The 24,484-nt window shown below is 42.6% G+C and overlaps 1 protein-coding gene across 10 annotated transcripts in view; it reads right to left on the bottom strand.

Moving 5' to 3' along the window:
• FRMPD4 (FERM and PDZ domain containing 4) overlaps nucleotides 1–24,484 on the bottom strand; it is an 856,248-nt gene that overhangs the window by 99,961 nt on the left and 731,803 nt on the right. Inside the window, exon 1 of one of the 10 annotated variants that reach the window (XM_045472376.1) lies at nucleotides 15,433–15,720. The exons of the other annotated variants lie outside the window; for them this stretch is intronic. The gene's annotated coding sequence lies outside the window, so the exon portion shown is untranslated. Of the gene's footprint in view, nucleotides 1–15,432; nucleotides 15,721–24,484 lie in introns of those variants that run through there. 10 annotated transcript variants of the gene reach the window in all.

Genomic DNA, 24,484 nt, shown 5'->3' with positions numbered 1-24,484 from the left:
CTAATAGGAATGGAATACAAAAGCAGACACTGGAGATTTCTGTTCTGTATAATCTGACTTAGGCTGCTGGACCAAAAAATGTTTTACATACTCAAACATGATGGACAAAAATCATTGCTACTACAAAGCTCAGCATAGCCCTTAAAAAGTCCAGCTCTCACATTCTGATCTGTTCTGAAGCATTTTTAGACCCCTACAAGTGGAGGCGCCTGGGTGGCTCAGACGGCTAAGGGTCTGACTCTTAGTTTCGGCACAGGGCAAGATCTTGCTGCTCGTGGGTTCCAGCCCCGTATGTGGCTCTGTGCTGACAGCGCGGAACCTGCTTGGGTTTCTCTGTCTCAGAAATAAATAAATAAACATTAAAAAAATAAAAACCTACAAATGAAGTCAGGAAGCAGCACATTTCCATTCTGCTTGTCTAATCCTTGCTAATCCCATCAGGCGAGATAAAACAGGGTGGCCCTAGGTTTGGGTGACAAAACGATAGGCAAATTGATGGTTATTACATGTGCTCTTGCTTTGGGCTCCAGAAGGTTGAACCCTTTGGGGGTTGGAAACACAACCACCCCAAATCTTTCTGTTTCATTTGGCACCTATTGTTTATAGAGCATGACGTATTACAGGACAGGGCAGGGCCCGGGAGACTTTTTTTTTTTTTTTTTAATTTTTTTTTTTTTCAACGTTTATTTATTTTTGGGACAGAGAGAGACAGAGCATGAACGGGGGAGGGGCAGAGAGAGAGGGAGACACAGAATTGGAAACAGGCTCCAGGCTCTGAGCCATCAGCCCAGAGCCTGACGCGGGGCTCGAACTCCCGGACCGCGAGATCGTGACCTGGCTGAAGTCGGCCGCTTAACCGACTGCGCCACCCAGGCGCCCCACCGGGAGACTTTTTCATCATGAGCGATTACCCTTATTTTTTTGTGCCTATAGGAAAATCCATTTTTGAACAAAAGACTTGATAACAACGAGCAAAGCCTTTCTCAAACATGTTAAAATCATCCCTGTGGGCCTGTAAGTTTGTGTCCATCAAACTAGATTCTATCCCTACTTTAGGGCAGTACATGGGGAAGCAGAGGGTTGAAGATATAGGGGGTCCATTCCCCATCCCAAGGGGCTGTTGTATATTTCTGTGATCTGTGTACATTTGAAAATTTCTTTTATAGTTTTATACTTGGAAAGTGAAAACAATCCCATGGGTTTGTAGATTCAAACTACAAGAGTGTGTGTTATAGAAACCGTGAGCTAAGACAATATTTAAAAACATGAATTGATTTTGCGGCATCTGGCTGGCTCGGTTGGTAGAGACTAGGACTCTTGGTTTCGGGGTCGTGAGTTCAAGCCCCACATTAGGCACAGAGTTTACTTAAAGTAAATAAAGAAATAAATAAAATGAGGGGATTAAAAAAACCCCATGAATTGATTTTTTAAAAAGACACTTTTAGAGAGATGATTAGCCACACTTTATAAATTTCATGATTTTATAATCTTTACACAAAGGATTTGAAAAAGTGATTAAGTGGTAAGGGTTCCTTTGATGACTCACTTCTGATAGAAGTTAAAAGAAGCCGGCAAGGAAATCACAGAATCAAAGGTTTCAGCTAACAGTTCTATTTTAATTAAGAAATTGTGATCTCCTAATCTTTTCTGCACTAACGTAATTATTCTCAGCCCCTACCTAGAGAATTTAGTTTCCTTAGACGTTGATCTCCATTACTGCCCAAAGTTACGTATCTTTCCTGTTCTGAGTTGTGTGTGTTTGCTTGTGTTTCTTCTCTTCTAAGCTCCATGCACATGAACTGAACCTCTCTACCCCGGCCCCAGATCCAGGCCTGGCTTCGTCTCTACCTGCTCTGTGCAGTGGGAGCTCTGCCCTTGTGGGCGGCATCACGTGGGCCCCTTGCCCAGGTCCCAGGTGCTGCTAGTCTCTGCGTGCCTCAGTGGGACTTGTTGACGTCTTTATCTGTGCCTACGTCTATCCATTCCCTGCCAGGACTCAACCGCACACCATCCCTCTCTCCAATTTAGAAAGCTTCTAAGTTCCCAAAACAAACGCTGCCTCGGGAATAGCGCTGATGGGGAGTGTCCTCATCCTGACTCCCACTGAAAAATGTAATTACAACTTCAGCTTTGATTCTTAGCCAAGAACAATAAACATTTCTGCACTGAGAGCAGTAGTGAGATCAATTATTCAACTAATATTTATTTATACTATATCAACCCTACCTATATTTATACCAACGGTTCTCAAAAAACAAATAAATCCCAAACAAGTACCTATTAAATAAACATATTTCTTTCTGGATGAAACACATTTTCCACATAGAAGACTTTAGCTTCATGTACTGACCACTGTAGAACTAATTTCCATTTGCCTACTTTAAATGAAAAGCGATCTTCTTTTTTCTTAACTGAGGCATTTTCTCTGGTTGTCTCTGTGAAAGTGTTCTCAGTAAACATTTGTTTCTGGTCAACGTTACCCACAGGGTCGCCATTTTCATGCTTTAGAAGAGTTGATATGCTCACTGGAAGATTCTGTCTCCCATCTTCTCTCCGGCTGGCAGGAACTGACTTCTCCAATTTGGTCAAAAGCAGTCTCTCTGCTTATTTATGATGGATCAAATTTGAACCGCTACTAATTCAACAACTATTTAATGGAACCTTTCTACGTGTCTGGGACCTGGGATGTGACTGTGATTCAGACCAACATGTCTGTATTCTAGCACAGGTGTCAGGAAATTATAGCCCATGGGCCAAATCTAGGCTCTGCCTGTTTCAGTAAATAAAGTTTTATTGGAACACAACCATGCCCCTTTATTTACGCATTGCCGCTGCTTTCGTGTTACCAAGGCAGAGTTTGGCAGTGGTGACGGAGGCTTTCTGGCCCACAAAGCCTGAAATCTTTACTATCTGGTCCTTTACAGAAAAAGGTTTGACAAACCTTCTTCCAGTGGAAGGACAGAGGCAATAAAAATCCAATAAACATACACTGTATCTCATATTGTTGGTGGCTGATAGCTTTTACGAACAAAAATACAGCAGGATAGAGAATGAAAGGGGGTGGATTGTTTTAACAAGACACGAGGGGAGGCCTCTCTAAGGAGTTTACCTCTGAGACCTGCACGAAGTGAGGGAACGAGTTGGGAAGTGATCCCTGGGTCAACTATCTCAGGCAGAGGGAAGAGAGATGCATAAAGGCCTTGAGAGAATAGTCTCCGAGCCATTGGTCTACTCATGCATTTGTTCCTTTATTCAAACAAGTTTCAGTTCAATGTGCTGTGAAGTTCTCCTTGGTTCTGTGCCCTCAAAGAAATTCCAATCCCATAGGAGGAGTGACGGATACAAACATCTGAGTAGAACAGACGACTAGAGGCGGGTGCCCCTGAAAGATACACCCCATACTTTGGGGGTACATTCCATGGGGATACTTGATCTAACCTAAGGGCAGTCAGTGGGGATTGGGAAAGACCTCACAGAGTAGATGCCCAGGGAATGAGTCTAGAGATGTGAAGTGGAAACTACCGGATGGACAAGGAAGGGAATTACATTCCAATCCAAGGGAACAGGAAGCAAAGCCATAGAGGCATTAAAGAAACCGGTGTTTGGGACAAGTGTAAGTGTTACTTGTTGGGTAATGGGGGAGAATGCTTAAGAGAGAGAGAAGTATCAAGAAAACTACAAGCCATGGGGCGCCTGGGTGGCTTGGTCGGTTAAGCGTCCGACTTTGGCTCAGGTCATGATCTCACGGTCCGTGAGTTCGAGCCCCGCGTCGGGCTCTGTGCTGACCGCTCAGAGCCTGGAGCCTGTTTCCGATTCTGTGTCTCCCTCTCTCTCTGCCCCTCCCCTGTTCATGCTCTGTCTCTCTGTCTCTCTGTCTCAAAAATAAATAAACGTTAAAAAAAATTAAAAAGAAAAAAGAAAACTACAAGCCATGTTAGAATGCTGTCTGGTATCAGACACACACCCTTTATGTAAGGATGAGTACATCCTTCCTGGAAAGATCACAGGCTCTAAAATCTATCACTTGCTTAGGATCTGGTATGCACTGGGTAGGAAAAGTAAAAATCCTGAAATTCTCTCCACATTCCAGGAGATGAAAGTAGAATAAAAAAGTTTTTAAAAATGTTTATTTATTTATTTTGAGAGAGAGAGAGAGAGAGAGAGAGAGAGCAAGTGAGCAGGGGGTGGGGAGGGCTAGAGAAAGAGAGGAGAGAGAATCCCAAGCAGGCTCCCTGCCATCAGCTCAGAGCCTGACACGGGGCTCGATCTTACGGAGCGTGAGATCATGACCTGAGCCCAAACCAAGAGTTGGACGCTTAACTGATTGAGCCACCCAGGTGCCCCAAAAGTAGAGTGCCTTAGAAAATAAGGCCAACATAGTTTTAAGTATTAACTTAAATGCTTATATTATTAATTTTATTTATGAATCACACTGTTGTTCATTTTGAGGGTTACAGTTCAAAGGATTACAGAGTTTAAACAGAATCCAGACTGATAACGTTTTCCAGTCATACCTTCAGCTTTAGCAAATGAGATGTCCAAAATAGGTTCCATTAATTCATGATCAGATTTATCTTCCAAGGACTCAGTTCTATTTGTCAATACCACTATTGAAAACCACTTCAACAATTAGTCTTTTATCAACAGCCAGTTCATCTACCCAGATTTTTGTCATCGTTAAAGATGATGAATTCAGCGCCTGCAAAATGCTTATTGACTGTGCCGTGTGAATCTAATTGTAGGATCTAAAAGGGCAAAATGTTTGTCGGTTTCCCTAAAGCTGCAAGATCCCTACAGCTAGGCTGGTAATCAATTACATTAATTGAGTCCGGTTCAATGTGTTTAAGGGATGACTTTTATGTTAATGACACTCTCATGTGTCAGGGGCAATAATAATCACCTCACACCATCAACTCCAGGTATGCATTACTCCCAAGGAACCTTAGGTTAAGATTTATTGGTGATTAAAAATTTAAAAGACAAATAAAAGAGGAAGGTAGCCCCACAATAAATGCTCCGAATCATATGTTTGGCCATCATCTGTATAGACCGCGGGACACTTGGGGGAGTGTAAGTTCACGTGAATCGAATTGAGAGGAGGCTATAGAACACTTCAATACCGCTATGGAAATCTATTCCTGGAGAATGCATTGTTTAGAAAATGACTTAGCAGTCAGCCCAACTTTCCATTCTCACCCCTGACTAGGACCCAGAAGTGGGGATCTTCAGCGTACCTCCCATGTTCCTCCCATGACACTTGGTATGTGGTCCTAAGGTTTGAAGGGTGCAGTCAAGCTAGACTCGAGGTGCTGGGGAGCAAGAGGAAAGTAGACTGGGAAGAAACCAGAGGATGTCGTTGTTCAGACCCCATTCAGGCGGGAAAGGCCTTCGATTTCAGTATGAAGAGAATAGGCACTGGGAGAAGAATGGCCAGTATATTCCAAGACAGTGAATTTCCCACCATGGGTCTCCGTTTCAAAACAAAATATTAAACAGAACCATTCAAGAAAGTACGGCAATACTCTGATATTTTCCATCTCTCCTTGAATGCTATTTTGCTTAACCCTATTTCATTTTTCAGACCCGATTTAGATGATAAGCTAAATCATACTTCAAATTCTTCCCCATTACTTAATCTAGCATTACCCAGGCATCCGTGCTTTTAAAAAAGGGCCTTCCAGGTGATTCTGGTGCAGGATTCAGGACCACACTGTGAAAACCATTGGGTCAGTGGGACACATCCTAGGAAGAAGCTTCAGGGATAAAACAGCCAGCCGACCTCCATATATTTTCCAGTTTGCTTGCTGTAGTTACCAGCCTCTTTACATCTTTTTCCCGGTGACTGTCTTGAGAATCCGAGTTCCCAGATGGAGAAGCATTTGTGGGAGGCAAAAGCAATTTGCGATGAAAAACAATCTCGTGGCTAGAACGAACATTTGCCATTATATTAGCACGAGTCCGGAACATTCTCAAGGAGTGAAAAGCATATAGATTAGAGACATGCCTCTCGAAAGCCTATTGTACGCGGCCCGGTTGAGAACTGGTGTGCGCCATCCACTCCTGGACAAAGGAAACAGCTTTTCATTGTTTTGTTTTATCTTACTGCGCTGCTCCCTCGCAGACCAGATCTGCTGAGACTTGACAACATTCCTACCTGAACATCTGGAGTCTAAACCAAGTTCATTTTATAGACCTTGGCTGGTGTACGTGGCGTCGCCTTTCGTCTTACAAAGAGAACTTGAGGCAAAATTTTACCTTGTTTCATATAGTTAGGATTCATTTGGATAAACTCAAAATAGCTCAAGCCTTCAGAGGACACGCATGCTTCAATCTATACTGAAACTTTCTAAAAGCTCAATTATTTTTGAAAATAATTAACATGTGTCAGCAGTATCCATTTTACTAGATGCAGATTTCTTGTGATCATAATTGATGTTTAACAAAATATGAAACATAGGCATTTTCCATGACATATATTTAGCAATTTTATGTATGCCTAATTAACGTTGTCACAGCAGTGTTCATTTAACTCAATTGAAGGGCTAAAAAGTGTTTTCAGCTTTTATTAGTGTGACATTTGTTTTCTGGGCCACACAAACCATGGGGATAAACAAGTCAAAAAGCCAAGATAAAACTGGGAGATTCTGCCTCAATCCTTCTTCACCTTTAAAAATGGGCTTTCAAGGGGCGCCTGGGGGGCTCAGTGGGTTAAAGATCTGACTCTAGATTTCGGCTCAGGTCATGACCTCACGGTTCGTGGGATCAAGCCCCGGGCTGGGCGCTGGGCTCTGTCCTGACAGTGCGGGCCTGCTTGGGCTTCTCTCTCTCTCTCTCTCTCTCTCTCTCTCTCTCTCCTCTCTCCCCGTCCTCTGCTCACACACTTGCTCTCTCAAAATAAATAAATAAACTTAAAAAAAGAAATAACATGCTGTCCTCTTCTTCACAGGTAGTTTCAATTCTCTTCAATAATTTATACTCATTTATCTAATCATTCATTCATTCATTCATTCATTCATTCATTGATTCATTCATTCAGAGTGTGAGTGTGAGGGGGGCGGAGAGAATCCCAAGCAGGCTCCGCACCGTCAGTGCAGAGCCAGATGTGGGGTTTGAACTCACCAGCCGTGAGACCACGACCTGAGCCGAAACTAAGAGTCGGACACTTAACCGGCTGGGCCACCCAGGTGCCCCTCATTTACCTAATCTTTACGTCAGTCTGTTAATCGGGCACTGTGCTGGGCCCCGAGGAAAAGAACTCTTACGATAAAAGGAAGAGATGCTGCTAACATGCACTGAGCTTGCCAAACACTGTTTGCAATTATATATACGCACTGCATTTATCCTCGCCATGAAGCCACTAGGTGGGTAATATTTGTATCGTCTCTACTTGCGGGCACTGAGGAACAGAGCAGTCACATTTATTATTATTATTTATTTATTTATTGTTGAGAGAGAGAGCATGCGAGTGAGTGGGGGAGGGGCAGAGAGAGAGGGAGACACAGAATCTGAAGCAGGCTCCAGGCTCTGAGCGGTCAGCACAGAGCCTGATGCGAGGCTTGAACTCACGGACCGTGAGATCGCGACCTGAGCTGAAGTTGGACGCTTAACCGACTGAGCCACTCAGGCGCCTCAGAGAGTGGTGACGTTTCAGCTATGAAAGTGCTAGAAGAAAATACTTCTTTTTTTTTTTTTAATGTTTTATTTATTTTTGAAACAGAGAGAGACAGAGCATGAACAGGGGAGGGGCAGAGAGAGAGGGAGACACAGAATCTGAAGCAGGCTCCAGGCTCTGAGCTGTCAGCACAGAGCCCGACGCGGGGCTCGAACTCCCGGACCGTGAGATCGTGACCTGAGCCGAAGTCGGACGCTTAACCGACCGAGCCACCCAGGCGCCCCGAAAATACTTCTTTAAAAAAGTTCAAAATGGAGTCACTTGTACGAAGTCCCAGGTCAGCAAACCACGGCTGAATACGTAACCTAACCAGAGTTTCATCCTCTCCCAGGAATGTAACCTCTCCACTCTATTTGGAATTGCATGGTCAGCACTACTGAGGCAATCGACCTGATAGACCCTGCCCGTCTCCCATCCCCCTTAGGAAGGAGGCTTTGTCTGCAACAATCTGTGCTAGAAATTTCTTTTTCCTACCCCTTCTGTCCGTAAAAGCCTTTTATTTTGTGCAGTTCTTTGGAGCTTCTTTCTCTTTGCTGGATGGACTGCTGCCCGAGTCAGGAGTCATTGAATAAAGCCAATTAGATCTTCAAATTTACTCAGTTGAATTCTTTTTTTTTTTTTTTTGAAACATACTAAAGAATACATTTAGAGCCTTGTGGCAGAACAGGAATTTCCAAGTATAATGTGAAATCCAAGAGCGACACAGGAAAAGACAAACAGGTTCAACTACATGGTAATTTAAAAGGGCAATACCATAAGCAAAGTTGCAAGACAAAATGCTGTCAGAAGATGTGTGCAAATCATACAGAACAGACAAATGTAAAATGTACGTAATAGATAAAGAGTTTGCACAATTCAGAAACCAGAGCCAATCCAATAAAAAATGGTGAAGTATATGATCAGGGATATAGATGAAAATCACAGAAATGGCCGAGAACATTCTGAAAGACAGTCTCACTGATAAACGCAAAGTAAAATACTGCTATATCACTTTTTCCCCTTGATATAAAGATATAAGGTGTTGCAACCTGTTCTGGGAGGGCCATCATAAGCTTCCAAAATTTACATGCCGTATATTATGGGTCTCAACAATTTTCTTTCGAGGCCTGTGTCCTGTAAGATAACTGGGTAGTGCTGTGTACCTAAGGATGTGCACTGCAGCACTTTATTGAAAACAAAAATAGGGGGAGAAGAGGAGAATAAGGCAGTGCTCTTGCAAATTAAATATATTCTTTCAGGGGGCGCCTGGGTGGCTCAGTCAGTTGAGCATCAGATGTCAGGTCAGGTCATGATCTTGCGGTTCATGAGTTCAAGCCCTGTGTTGGGCTCTGTGCTGACAGCCCAGAGCCTGGAGTCTGCTTCAGATTCCTGTCTCCCTCTCTCTCTGTCCCTCCCCCGCTTGTTCTCTCTCTCTCACTCTCTCTCAAAAATGAAAAACTATATACTTTCACAGGCAATTCAATAGAAAGCTTGAAGGAGAAAATTTTAAAAATTCTTTCAGACATCAGAATAACGAGACAAGGTGTTGGAAACATAAAGGCAACGACAATAACCAAAAAATTACAAATGATCAATTCAGAAGAGCCAACACAAAATTGGTAAGGATTTCTAAAACCAAAAAGTGAAAAAACAATAGGGAGAAAGGAATTATCAAATGATTCCAAATCGTCTCTGAGCTGAATGAACTTAGAACTTAGCTGGGAAGCCTTTAGCCTCACAATAAAAGCACCTTCACACCTGGATGCATCACTATGAAATTTTAATACACTAAAGATGAAGAAATTATCTTTAAAGCTATACAGAGAAAAGATACATTGAGGATAAAGGAGTGAGAATCAGATCATTATCGGACTACAAGGACTGAAGGCTGGAAGGCAATGTAGCTTGAATTAAAACATCCGTGGGAAAATAATTTTCCACCGAGATTTCTATGTCAAGTGAGAGGGCAGAGTAAAGACATGTCCATGACATGCAAAGATTTACAGAGGTTACTGCCCGCTCACACATCTTCTCTAAGAAAATGGCCAGAGGATGGACTCTAATAAAATCAAGAGAGAGAGAGGTCAAGAAAGTCAGGGCTCCAACACAGGAAAGAAGGAAGCAAAGTCATAAGATGACAGTTTGGTTGGTAGCTCAGAAAATCATCATTCCAGATCACGGCAGGATGAAGAATTCAGTGGGGACAAGGTTGGGAAGGAAGGTGGTTCCAGAGATTTGACTCTACCATTGAGATGGACAAAGTATTTAAGACAGGACATGCAAGGGGGGAAATGAAAACACAGAGACTGCTAGAAAATAAAAATAAAAAAAAACCAACTTCAAAGTAGTGGCAATATAACCAGCAATAATTAGTGATACAACGAATACCATATAGTCATGATAAAAATTAAAACTTATCAGGGAGCTTGTAGAATCAACCTACAGATAGGGCCCAAAAGACTCAGTAATGATTACAGAACAACTGTAAAAGTTTTCAAACTTTGCATTATTAAGGACAAAATATGTTTTAAAAAAAAAAAATATATATATATATGGGAAAGAAGGGGGTTAAGGAGAAGGGTAAGGAGCTAGAAGGGCGCCTGAAATAATATTTTCATTTCACCAAGTGGAAATTGATAGTGTCAGGACATGCTGTTTACAGTGTAAGGAAAAAGAAATGAAGGTATGGTCTATCAATGAAAATCACAAAGATAAGTGACAGTAACAACTATCCTGAGAAAAGAGGAGCGCTAGAAGGAGGTAGGGAATGTTGCCTCTAATGGAGCCAGTATGTGACAGAACGACAACAGTAGATCAGGTCTAAAATTGCCAATCCTAGAACTACCAGTTTAAGCAGAATACGTAGAGCAGGAGTTGGCAGGTAGTTTCCTGTAAGGGGCCAGATGGTAATTATTTTAATTATTTATCTTTCTTAAGTTTATTTATTTTGAGAGAGAGCGTGCGCGAGCAGGAGAGGGGCAGAGAGAGAAAGAGAGAGAGGGTCATAAGCAGGCTCTGAGCTGCCAGTGCAGAGCCCCATGTGAGGCTCAAACTCACAAACTGTGACATCGTGACCTGAGCCAAAACCAAGACTCGGATGTTTAACCAAATGAGCGAGCCACCCAGGCGCCCCCACACGGTAAGCCTTTTTAGGTCATACGGTCTTGATCGCAACTACTCAACTTTGCTACTCAGCTTTGCTGAAGTAGCACAAAAGCAGCCATGAAAAAATGTATAAAGAATGAATATGACTGCGTTACAGTAAAACTTTATTTACAAAAACAGGCAAATGGCCCTCGTTTGCTGAGCCCAGATCTAAATACACAGGGGAAATCATCGCACTACAAACACTACAGAGCATGATTTTAAAGAAGAGAGAGACATTAAAGACATTAAATTTACTTTTTCATTTAGCTCCTAGGAGGAATGCTTTTCCTTGATTCGTAAAGTCCCGTCAAGAACAGAAATGCTCCACTAATATTAAACAATGGAAGCTTTTTCCCAGTATTAAGGACAGGAAAGATCAGTGACCAAAATGTACTTCAATTTAAGCTTTCTTCCAGTATTTGTCCTGGTAAATCACTGATAAATGCATCTCCTTGGCAATCTTAGAACTGAATACCACTAGGTTCTGAACTCCTTAAGGGCCGCCTGGCTGGCTCAGTTGGAAGGGCACACAACTCTTGATCTCAGGGTTGTAGGTTCGAGCCTCACGTTGGATACAGAAATTACTTAAAAAAATAAAATCTTAAAAAAAAAATAAACTCCTTGAAAGTTGCATGATGTCTCTGTAATTTCAGTCTCCATCTGCCACAACATACAGGATACAGTCGGTGTGCAAAGCATACTTGGAAAATGCAGATATAACAGCCAAACTTATCAATTCAGGCACACTCAGTTTAAGTTAATAATATTTTATGATGTTTCACAAAGAATTCCAGAGATGTAACTCCCCACATGAAATTTTAGAGCCCTTGTTTTAATTTTGAACTTGGCATAGCCAGCCTTGCTTTATCTAGTTAGAAGAAACAGAAAGACTATAAAGCAAGACGATGAATCAGGGTTAGAAACTTTTGTAAGGTTCACTTCAGGCTGTAGAATTGCATGATGAATAACAGGTCCTTTTGTATAGGTATTTCAAAAGCTATCATAAAATCTTTTAAAAATATGTTTAAGGCAGGGCACCTGGGTGGCTCAGTAGGTTGAACACACGACTTGACTCTTGATTTTGGCTCAGGTCATGATCCCAGGGCTGTGGGATCATCATTGGGCTCTGTATTGAGCATGGGGCCTGCTTAAAATTCTCTCTCTCTGTCTCTCTCTCTCTCTCTCTGCCCCTCTTCCCTGCTGGTGCGTGCTCATGCTCTCTCTCTTAAAAAAAAAAAAGAAAGAAAAAAGAAAAATATTTTTAAGGCAAAACTCAAAATGCACTGCTGATGATAAGCACTTTCTAAAGTTTGAGAGTGATATCTATTAACATTGAAGAGGCAATCATATTCAAGTTTCCAGTGATTCATCAATTCAAGGAATTGCCTTCTCTCATGAAAATTTAAAAAAAGAAAAAGGCTCCCATGGGAACTTAAACTGTGTTAGAAATGAATTGCTTATTTATATTACATCCCCCCTTCCCAACACCAAAGGAAAGTTAAAGCAAAGAAATAAAATTTTGTGATTGTAGTTCACATACAGCCTTGTCTATACACTGGAGCAGAACCACACTTCATCATTTAATTATAGATAGTCTCACATGATAATTATGCAAAGTAGACTTTCATTATGTCTCAAATTGAGCCCTGAAAAATGTGGATTCTGTAGGTGGAAGGAATCAGCTGATGAATTTTTGCTATGGAGCTCTGCCCTGTTAATCACAACCATGAAATTGGAGTGTAGGGTGAGGGAAAGAAAAAAGAAAATGTTTGGTAGAAACATCTGGAAATAAATCTAACTCTCCTTTTAGGAAAAGTGCTGCCTTTGAAATGTTATGGCTATAAATATTATTTTATGGGCATTATAAAATCATGCACAATTAAGAAACAAATTAAGCATGGAAAGGCCACAATTCACTTTTCATAGGCCTGTCTCTGAAAGTGTTTAATGATAACAGTGTATGAAAATGGAGGTTATGGCGACAAAGAGTTTCAACACTTGTTCCCTGCTCACATCAAATTTAGGGGTTTGTAGATGATAATAATAAAATCACTAACACTTTTTATTGTACCTAGGTTGCATAAAAAGATAAACGTTTCCTGTGTGTGACGATTATTGCGAAACAGAATGTATCACTTTTACTATTCAATTTCAGATATGTTAAAATCTGAAACTGTTCACACCTGTAAGTTTCTCTCCCCACAGCTTTTTCCTTGAATTCTGCAAATTTGTTAAGAAGCAGCTGAATGAGGGGCGCCTGGGTGGCGCAGTCGGTTAAGCGTCCGACTTCAGCCAGGTCATGATCTCACGGTCCGTGAGTTCGAGCCCCGCGTCGGGCTCTGGGCTGATGGCTCAGAGCCTGGAGCCTGTTTCCGATTCTGTGTCTCCCTCTCTCTCTGCCCCTCCCCCGTTCATGCTCTGTCTCTCTCTGTCTCAAAAATAAATAAACGTTGGAAAAAAAAAAATTAAAAAAAAAAAAAAAAGAAGCAGCTGAATGAACAGTGAGTGGTTTGATGTCTGGAAAGGTAAGTGCGTTGCCGCTTTCACGAATATTATCATTAGACAATAAAAGCTTCAAATGAAACACTTGCTTTTGGCCTAAAGGAAAAAGTCATGTTGGCCTTTGGCCTAAAGGAAAAAGTCATGTTGGCCATTGGCTTAATTTAAAACACATTGGGTTAAATTATCTCAAAGATTCTAACATTCAAACCTATCAAATATTAGTGGTTCTAAAATGTCTAGGTCTACATTATGAAAATAATCCAACACACTCAGTAAATAGTCTAAAGTATTTCAATGTGTTTTCGACCAAATATTTGGATAATATTGACTAGGGAAAACCCTTTATCCAGTAAAAGCTGACGATAAATAATTATCCTCCCAAATTCTTAGACAATACATAAGAGCATTGGAGCCAGAGTACTTTTTATAAATGTTGACAGTTCTCCATCAAAACTAATATATGTATACATATATACATACACATGCACACATATTTGAAACAAGCTGAAGCATATTTGAAAAGAAGATGCATTTGAAGTACACTGGTAAGTGGGACGTCTGGGTGGCTCAGTTGGATGATTGTAGCTCAGGTCATGATCTTTCTCTCTGCCCCTCTTCTGTGCGTGCACATTCTCTCTCTCAATCAAAATAAATAAATAAACTTAAATGAAATATACTGGTAAGCAACTGAATGTTCTAAGCAAACTGACATAGTTGTCGGATGCAGGGTTTCCTCACAAAATAAGTACACTGAATTGGAAATATATTGACTTCTCTCCATCATGGAGAACCCTCTGGATTACTTTTAGTGGAGAGAGAAAGCCAGATCCGTAACAGACTAGGGTGTGTGAGATGACACTCGCTCGTTTCTTATTTTATACCCAAAGGCAGGAAATCCTAGGCTCTGACAGGTTGCGATTCATGAAGACGCCTTCATCATTTCAGTTAACAGTTCTCTTAATTACTGTCCTTTACCTACCACCGAAATCAAATTAAAGACAGAAGAATTCTATATACCAAGCCAGAATGGTCTCGAAAGTTGCAGTTCCTCAGTAAGTTAAACATAGGGTTTACGTATGACTCAGCAACTCCACTCCTAGGTGGTACCAAAACGAACTGAAAACGAGTGCTCAAACAAAAAAAAAATTGCACATAAAGTGTTTACAGCATTGCTATTTATGATATAATCATTTATCTCTTAATGGAAATTTGGGCTGGTAACACCTGCTCCTTATCGTACACAGTGCTACTATCCATATATATAGACATATGAACACATACACACACATACATACATATATAATAGAGTATTATTCAGCCCTAAAAACCAGTGAGGTCCTGGTCGATGCTACAACATGGACAGACCTCGAAAACATTCTGTCAAATGAAGGAAGCCACCTAGAGCAGAGACAGAGAGATCATGGAAACTTCACGCCCTCTCCCCAGACCTTACTCTGTATCTCTTCCACCTGGCTGTTCTTGAGTGACATTCTTTTCTAATAATCCGGTGATCCAGGAAGTACAATGTTTCTCCGGGTTCTGTGAGCCGCTTTAGCAAATTAATCGAACCCAAGGAGGGGATGTTGCATATAGGTTGGTCAGAAGCGCAGGGAAGAGCCGGCACAGCGACTGGCCCCTGAAGGCGAGAGGACAGTCAGGACCGTCTGGTGAAACTGAGCCCTTAAACAATGGAATCTGAGGACACCTCCAGACAGAACTGAGTTGAGGACACCCAGCAGGTGTCAGAGAATTGCTTGGTGGCGTGGGGAAAAGTCTCACACTGTGGAACAGGGTGCAGAATCATAGCTATTCTGAATGTACAAATGTCACTACTGGTAAATTTTAGGCTATGGGTGTTTTACCACAGCAAGAGAATGCACTAAAGTACTTCATTTTGAGGGGCTAATTTGCTCCCTCCACTGCCCTTGTTCCCCTTCACGCTCCCATGGGGCACTCCCTAGGAGGAAGGATAATATTAAAAAGAAACGAATGTTCTTGTGCAAAGTCCAAGTACTCAGTTTCCTGAAACATTATTCACATGCTCTTTTCTAAGGAAGGGGATGGGGAGAGTAGGAGGTGGGTAGGGTGTTCAAGAAGGAACAATCTGGAAGAAAAGACACAATGAATCCTACCCGGTACTGGAAGGTTTCTCGGTACTGTTTGGGCAGGTTCTCGGTCTGATACATTGCGTCTGTGATTCTGGGCAGGAGACTTCTTCCTGCAGAATTACCTTTTGGTCCTCATACTTCCTGTGTATCAATGAGCGGACAGCGACCGCGAAAGCTTAATGTCTGCATTCTCTGCTCAGTAATGTCAATAGCTAGATTCAAGAAGAGAGGCCACTGATTCAGATCAAACCTTTCAGTGGGCGGCCGGCGCTGATGAATGTTAAACTCTGCAGAAAATACGAACAGCATGCAAAGAGAGACCAAGATACAAACATCAGACACCATAGAGGTCACTTTTTTTTGAGGAACCACAGGATATGATCTCTTTGGCGTTAGATCCCTACTTCCTGTTTTTAATAAAAGCAAAGGATAAACTTTGAGAGCGATTAAGACTGAAAGTCGACTGTTCTGGAACCAGCAGTTGGGCAGAGGTTCAAAGTGATTTGGGATAGCTTCCATGTGGGTTTTTTAGTTCTTTTAATATCTGCCCAAAGCTCCCCGTCCAGTATTTAATCAACTCCTGGCTCTAACAACAAGGAAGAGTAGGGAAGGTCACAGCATGCAGTGGGAGGGGGCCTGGCTTTGTTACTCAGTCGCGTCAGCTTTCAGTTTCTCTTTCCGTAATGCAGCAAATATTTCTCGAATGCCTCTAACGTACAAGACAGTATAACAGGCTCTTCATGAAGCCCAAAGATATATCAATATATTGACCATCTATTTCAAGAGAGTTGTATGCACCCGGCCCTACGCATACATTATTCCTAGGTTGTGAAGCCCAGGAATTGATTAATATTTCCGATTTTCAGAAGACACAGGTGTAGCTCCGAAAGCAAACTATTCTTATTCTTAGAAGTTTGCAGTCTGGCGAACGCCAACGCATGCGTTCATGATTTTAATACACAGGAATATGGCTAAGTCACAGCATCAGAGAATTTTTTGCCCTGGAAGGGATTTGAGTGGTCAGACTGCAAACCCTTGACAGATGGGTATCTGGACACAGTGACTTGTGCAGAGACAAATAGCCATTTTGTGACACGGGTAAGGGCGGATCCCAGGGTCGAGCATGTGACGAGGGTCTGCAACAATGAAAGCGCCATGAGGTTCTGGGGCCCAGGAAAAGCCTGACTGAGAAGCTAGCAGAGGAAATCAGACTTACGGGATGAGTAAGCGTGGCAGGAGGGGAGGCCCGGAGTAGGGAGGGATCGGGGCAACCAGAGAGTAGTAAGAAGAAGGCTACAAGGGCATAGATGCTGGCGGTGGCCCATGACCTGTATTCCTCTACGCTTCCTGACTCCCACGGCGGGATTCTCCTGGAAAACTTTCCAATAACTCACCTCGCCGGAAATCCTCGTCTCAGGTTTTACCTCTAAAGATGCAACCCGAGACGAGGGCCACGTCCTGGAGTCTTGCATCGTCGGACGTGAGGCACATACTTCATTTCAAGCAGGCGGGAGCGGATAAGTTTTCATCAGGCAATTATTATTAACTTATCAGGGCAAACCAATCCAATTCGATCATTTCTATTCTCTGTCTCGAAACGAAACCAACGCAGAGAGAAACCAACGTATCCTCCGGGATCTACTTAAACATCTGAGTTTCGGAGTCAGGGGCGTACAATGAAAGTATGGTAGTGAATTCACGATGATGGCATATTGGACAAGGAGGTAGAAAAAGGTCTTTCACTCATTCACGCATTTCATGAATATTTTTATTAACCTACTACATGCCAAGCATTGTTCTAAGAACTGTAGGGAGAGCAGGTAACAAACAGCAGGGGAGCTCACATTTTAGTGAGACGGACAATAAAATACGGAAATCGACAATACATAATGGGAGGGGCTAAGAAGCGGTGTGGAGAAAAATGACAGGAAGTGGATTTTAACAAGGGTCAGGAGGCAGGGTGGGAGGGGGAGGCAAGAAAGGCCTCCTTGAAATGATGGACTTCCAGCAAGAATGTGAAGGCGCTGAGGGAGGGAGTCAGGTGGATTCCTGAGGGAAGGGCACGTCAGGCAGAGGGAAACGCAAACGAAACAGCTGGAAGGTACCAGGCATGTTTGAAGAATCCCAGGCAGGTGATGGGCTGAGGGGGGGTGGGCTATAGAGCACTCTACTGGGAATCAGGGCGGGCTGGCCCACCACACAGGGCTGGGTTAGGAGCCTCACTCCCTTATACATTCACCAGGTCCTCGACATCACACGCGGCCCTGGGGGCACTGTTACAGGCCCAGGAGCTCGAAGGCCTGCCTGCTCCCTGCTTTCCTCATGTTTCCCTTCCTATGGAATACTGTTCCCACCCCTCATCTATTCGCCTAACACTTCCTGCTCTCTCAGTTCTCAGTCCAGTTACCACTTTTGTTAAGAAACCTTTGGGGGGGCGCCTGGGTGGCTCAGTCGGTTAAGGGTCCAACTCTTGGTTTCGGCTCAGGTCATGATCTCAGTTTCTTGGGTTTGAGCACTGACATGGCAGAGCCTTCTTGGAAATCTCTCTCCCTGCCCCTCCCGTGCTCCCACTCTCTGGGTCTCTCTCAAAATAAATAAATAAACCTAAAAAAAAAAAAGGCAAAACAAAACCAAGAAACCTTGTTTGGCTCCCTGTACCCCAGGCCAAATTAGGGGACTTCCCTCCTTTGGGGGCTCCTGTTCGAGCCTGAGTTTACTTTCTATAAACTTTGGATGACACGGAGCTGACCTTCTTGCTCTACTGTCATTGTCTCCTACAAGACTATGAGATACTGGATGGCAAGGGCCACAGGTTCAATGTCAGGAGCTATAGCATTTGTTACAGTTTCTAGGACATGGTAGGTGCTCAATAAATATTTCTGGAATAAATGCCAAGCGAACATTCTCAATGCCCACTTACGTGACAAACTCCGACAGAAAATGAACTATTGTCAACTCCACTCTTCATTTTGGGTTCTGCACTGAACTCTTAATCTTGCAAAAAGGTCCATGACAATTGGTGAGATCACTGCCTTATGGGAAATAGGAATTTACTCCAAGATTCAGTCAGAACAAGGATTTAGACCTAAAAAAGTTACTATTAGTGTCTGCCCCATTAATAGCTCTTTCTAAGACGATGAACTATGATGCCTACATTCCCTGAACCATGTCACTCCTACTCTATCACTGGGCCACATCTCATTGGATAGGGATAGACACCTAATGCAAGGGAATCCAATTCATAGGCTGACCACTGGTCCTGTGATTTGGCCCAGCACTAAGAGACGAGCTGGGCTAATCAGTGTCTCTGCTGGCAACAGAAACTAGGAAACAAAGTCTCCTCTCAAGCAAACTAGATCCAGATACCCAGAGTCAATAACCAACTCCTTGAACTCCTTTCAAGTGTCCCATCTCTATACTTGATCTCAGCCAAAAGGACGAGAAGCAAATATCCCATCTCTAGAGGTGAAGGAGAATTCATATATTTCTCTTTAGTCAATGCCATTGGGTTATTGGCTTTAATAAAAAGTCATTACAACAAGACATCATCTACACAAATGAAAGACAGCAAGAAAATAATCCATTTTAGGACAATAAGAATTCACAGATACAGTTACATTATACCAATTTTTATCCTGCTCAAAAGCTGTAATAACTCGGACATACACTGGATGAAATTTGTTACTGTACTCTATAAAAAATAAGAGATTTAACAAACAACTTAGTAAACAATAAAAGAGTGTATAAGACCCTTTAATCTTTTCTTAAAACTTTAGCTACCACACTGGCATAGTATATTTACTTAAAATTATTAAGCAGGTTACAAATGATCTTTGGCTGTTACTTAAAGCAAGAGTTCTTGACAATTAATGTGGCACTAGTGTAGATTTTTATATAAATCTTAAAGTTGGGATGCCTGGGTGGCTCAGTCGGTTGAGCGTCCGACTTCGGCTCAGGTCATAATCTCATGGTTCGTGAGTTTGAGCCCCGCATCGGGCTCTGTGCTGACGGCTCAGAGCCTGGAGCCTGCTTTGGATTCTGTGCCCCTCTCTCTGCCCTCTCCTGTTCAACACTGTCTATCTCTCTCTCAAAAATAAATAAACATTAAAAAAAACCTTAAAGTCATTGTGCCATACTTACTTTTCAGATACCACATTTTTCAATTGTATAACTTCCATTATTTTTAATGAATTCTAGCACTCTCCTGAGAGTTACTAGCTTTTCATTACCATACATATATTTTCTTTGAGGTCATTGAGCACGGTTATGCTCACAGTCATCACCAATACTGGTTTCTATTGATTATACGTCAAGTAATTTCAGATTATATCCTGGACATTGTGATATTATATTGTGGTGTCTGTGTTCTGTTGTATTTCTCTAAAAAGCATTTATTTCAATCAATTATCTTGGTTAGGCTCAAACTGCATACTCTATCACTTAGGCATCAGCTCAAATTTCAGTTTGGTTCTCTTAACCTTGGCTAGACTGCTTCTAGTGTGTGGTTTAGGAATCTACTAGAGATCTGGGCAGGGTTTATAGAGAGAATGAAGGAGTTTTGTTTTGTTTTTTTCCAACTGGAATTTTAGCCACTTGACATGGGGCCAACTGTAACGTGCCCTTAGATGAAAAGCCATAAAAACTGGCAAACATCCCTTGCCATTCCTTTCTTCAAAGTGTCAACACCCCTCCAGGATCTTCTTACTTCTGTTCATTTTCAAATGCCTGTGGTAGGTGTTTAAATTTTTTTCTTATCGTGTCTAGAATTAATAGTTACGGTATAGAGGAAAATAAGTCTAGGAGAAATTTCTTTGGCCATACTGGAAAGAGAAGCCCATTTTATTTTTATTTTTTAATGTTTATTTTTTATTTTTGAGAGAGAGAGAGAGAGAGAGAGAGAGAGAGAGAGAGCAGAGGAGAGTCAGAGAGAGAGGGAGACACAGAATCTGAAGCAGGCTCCAGGCTCCAAGCTGTCAGCACAGAACCTAATGCAGGGTTCAAACCCACAAACCGTGAGATCGTGACCTGGGCCGAAGTCGGATGCTTACCTGACTGAGCCACCCGGGAGCCCCTTTATTTTTAAAATAAATCTGCAACTTGAACTTCTCACCTATTCCAATGTCTTGCTTTCTCATGGACTGAGGTTTCATTTTATTTTCCAAAGATATTTTATCTCCTACTTTCAACATCTTTTCTTTCAACCTTGATTTTTTTCTAAACCCCCTAACAAGGAAGCGTATTGAGGCTTATTTTCCTTACTGGGAATATTTTTGAACTGCAATGAAGCATTCATGAAAGGAGCTAGATCCAACTTCTCAGTGCAATACAAATTTAAAGAAGGCATGAACTAATTAGCTCCTGATGGATTAAAATGGATTTGTGTCTATAAAATCCATAGATTTTTAAAAAATAAACTATCACAAAAGCATTATTATATAATGACAAAAGTGTCAGGCTAAACATCAGCAACCACGTGGAGTATAACATATTCCGTCCACTCCCTGACTCATGAAATGACTCCAGACACAACATAATGGATCTGCTGAGGTAACTCTCCCTGGTAGGTGGCTCTGCAGTGTGTCCCTGATGATCCTAGAATCTGCAGTCTAATCCAATTAAGAAAACAAAGATGGTCTCAAGGGCTATCAACACCTGACCTGCATTATAACAAGTATGAGACAATTGCTGTGTTCTCATAAAATTGGAAGGGTGCTATGAAGGGTATCTAGAAAAACCAGAATGGGAAAAGCAGATTTTGAAAATTCGTTCTGCATGGTCAAAGAGATAGCAATATTTTATCCATCGCAGATAGATGTCTTTTTTCACTCAAGTAAGATTTTACATGCTAAGAGAGAGGAAGAGTTCATCAGGTATTTCTATACCTTGGAAGAATTACTCTCCATGACTATCCCCATTACCTTCTTTAACTCAATGGTCTTTAAGCGGTCTTTTTTTTTTTCCCCTCCATCGACTACTTCCATTTTCCTGGCAGGTGGTCGGAAGGTGGGAGTATTCATTCCTTTGGAAAGTAACACTTTCTATTGTGAATCAATAAGTAACATTTGATTTGGCATCCTCTTTTGTGCAATGAGGTAACACACAAAGGACTACTTAGATACATAGACATATATATTATGTGTTCTCAGTAGGGGTGATACCGCTCCTAAGAGGGTGGAAATTGGTTCTTGAGAGGCAAAAAAAATCTTACTCTTCTTATGTAGAGAGAACAGATATACATGCAATATATAAACTTGTATACAGTAGAAGTACCTGTGTTATCAAAATTAAATGGAGGAGCAATTAGGGAAAAAAAAAAACGTTAAAGAAAGCTTCTTTTACTTGGGAGGAAATAATGAAAAAAAATTGAGAAACAACGGACATCAGCACACGCACACATATGTATCTCAGAATACATATTAGCTATAGACAATTATAACATAGCTATATAGATAGACATAGATTTTATATCTATAACTGTCTTTCTATCATTTGGGTGTTCTGTGTGAATCTGTGAGTTTAATACGACGACCGCCTTAAAAGCTACGTATGCTCCAACCTACGTGTGGGAAGTGATTACCACTTCCCACAGTGGAGAAAAACCACACAAGGCTAGTTCTGGGCAGAACTCAGTGCGTCGCATCTCATCAGCAACACTCAAGTGGGGGGCAGCCTGCGCCCCAATCCAAGCCACCCTCTTAGGTTCTATTGGGTTCCTAGGAACTCTGTCCCCCTCTCCCACGCAGGTACCTCAACTTTGGCCAAACGTGATGGCTTCAGGCTCCCCACGGTCTCTCACCTCTATGCCCACAGAGCCCTCCGCTTGTGGAATGTCTCAACCACCATCCTTGTGTGAGATCAAATCGTGCAGACAGCGACAACCAACTCAGAGCCTCTTCCCCCAAAGCTTCCAAAGGCTCACTCTGCAAATAACGCCTCTCCATCGTGCAGCCCGCCGGCCCCCCTCCTCTCCTGGCTTCGTTTCTACTTCTCCAACTGCACTGTTCTTACTTGGCTCACGTGACAGCAGTCTGCATAAGGGTCTCCTCTCTTCTACCGAGATGCAGCCCTCTCCAGGAGAAGGTTGTTTTGGGGGGGATTTATTTTAGAAACGCAGAGTACCTAACACAATGTCATCTCTCCCCGAGGTATGAGGCTTTGGCTTCAGCAGGAATCAAAGGATAATGAGAAGACATGATTTTTTTACTTAAGGGGCTTAGAATTCAGTAGGTGTCTTAAGACGGGTCCCTGGATTCACAATTTAACAAGAATCAAAGGGGCTTCCAGGGACAGCCCTCATGAGATTCAGGCACCTCTGTCTCTCAAAGACCTCTGGCCAGCCCAGAGGAAAGACACAGCACATCCAACTGGCCTCAGAGGGAATGCCGACCCCTACATATGTTCTTCCGACAGACAGAAAGTGGCTCAACAGTGACGGATCCTTCAAATTAAATGATCCTCCTTTCCTCTTCAGTTCGCAAACAAGATTGCTCAGATTTGAAACACGACCCGGGTAGCAGTGGGCTGCCATGGGGTTGGGTGGGGAAGAGCTCCCTACAGCACCCAGGACACCACGGAGAAGGTGCCCTCCAAGGACTTCGTTGCGCCAGGACTCAGGACTCCGCCTGCCTCCTGCAACCTTGACGACGGATTTGTTTTGCTCCCTCGGATTCCCACAAGAGTGCCTGAGGGTGCTGCCGGGAAGGAAGGAAGGGACTGACAGGTTTCCACTTTCACGAACGTCGCCTGGAGGCCTTAAGCAGCCGAGAATGCACTACGATAAAAAGGAAAATGCCCCTGGACAGATGGACCGCCTCCAGTGTCCTTGCAGGCCCAGACACATCTCGGTGTCTGCATTGATGTGGCCTCTGCGCCGGGCAGGAATCTCTGGTACCGTTCCTCCCCCCAACCTCAGTATGATTAATTACAAAGAAGTCTAAATGAACCTCTTTTCCCGATTTTGCTTTCATTATATATATATACACAAAGAAATCCATCCAACATGAAGTGAAAGCCCTTCTTTTCATGAGAAGCACATAGAACCAGCCCACTTGGACTCTGAACTTAGCTGCAAATACTTCTGGAGTTCAGAAGTCTGAAATAGGTCTCACTGAGCTAAAATCAATGTGTCTGCTGGATTGTACCCTATGGAGAGGCTCCAGGGGGAAATTGGTTTCCTGGTCTTTTCAAGATTCTAGAGGCCACCGGTATTCCTTGGCTTGCGGCCTCCTTTGATTTTCAAAGTCAGCAATGGCGAACAATTGGTTCACATTTCATCATCATCAGTTTCCCAACTGTTTCACGTTGCATCACTCTGATACCTTTCTGCTTCCCTCTCGCACATGCAATGGGTCTTGTGAACCGGAATGATCCAGGCCGATCTCCCTGTTTTAAGGTCAGCTGATGAGACACCTTGATTTCACAAGCAACCAAGATTTCCTCCTTGCCGTGTTATATAACGTATTTACAGATTCTGGGGGATGGGGGCATGAAACTCTTTGGAGGGCCATTATGCTACCTACCAAATGCATCTTTCTGGGGGAACGGGTTACTAGCTGTGAACAGATCTTCGAAGGGCAATTTAAGAAGCACTTGGGTTCAGTGCTAAAAGGTTTCTTGAAACACTAAAACAGCTTGATGCTAAGACTGTAACTGACCTGCTGTGTGTTCCCAGGTAAGGGATTTAAGCTCATCCACGTGGGCCTCGACTTTATCAGGCCTGAGTAACAGAGAGGGTCACAAGCGAGGGAAGATATAGTCTTGAAAAGATCGGGCTTTAAAAATCAATTCACAGCTTCCTTTTTAGCCCATCACGAAATGAAGTTTTCTGGATGGTTTTGTAACCTACTTAACAAACGGGGAACATAAGGGTGATGAACCTGCCATATTCATGGCGAGACAGCAAATTCTGATGAGCTGGCCATAAGCGGGCTTTCCGGGTGCCCCCCCACCAACCCAACTTCGAATAATCGTACACATTAATTAGTTTTCCACGAACGGCATCACTTGAGGGGCTGCCTTGATCTGTCATTTCCAGCGGGGAACGATGGATCGGGCGGAGGGGACAACCAGGCAGCCC

Source organism: Leopardus geoffroyi, chromosome X, assembly GCF_018350155.1.
Source record: "Leopardus geoffroyi isolate Oge1 chromosome X, O.geoffroyi_Oge1_pat1.0, whole genome shotgun sequence".
NCBI lineage: Eukaryota > Metazoa > Chordata > Mammalia > Carnivora > Felidae > Leopardus > Leopardus geoffroyi.
The sequence above is the reverse complement of the archived record's forward strand: the minus strand, read 5'-3'. Positions and strand labels throughout refer to the sequence as shown.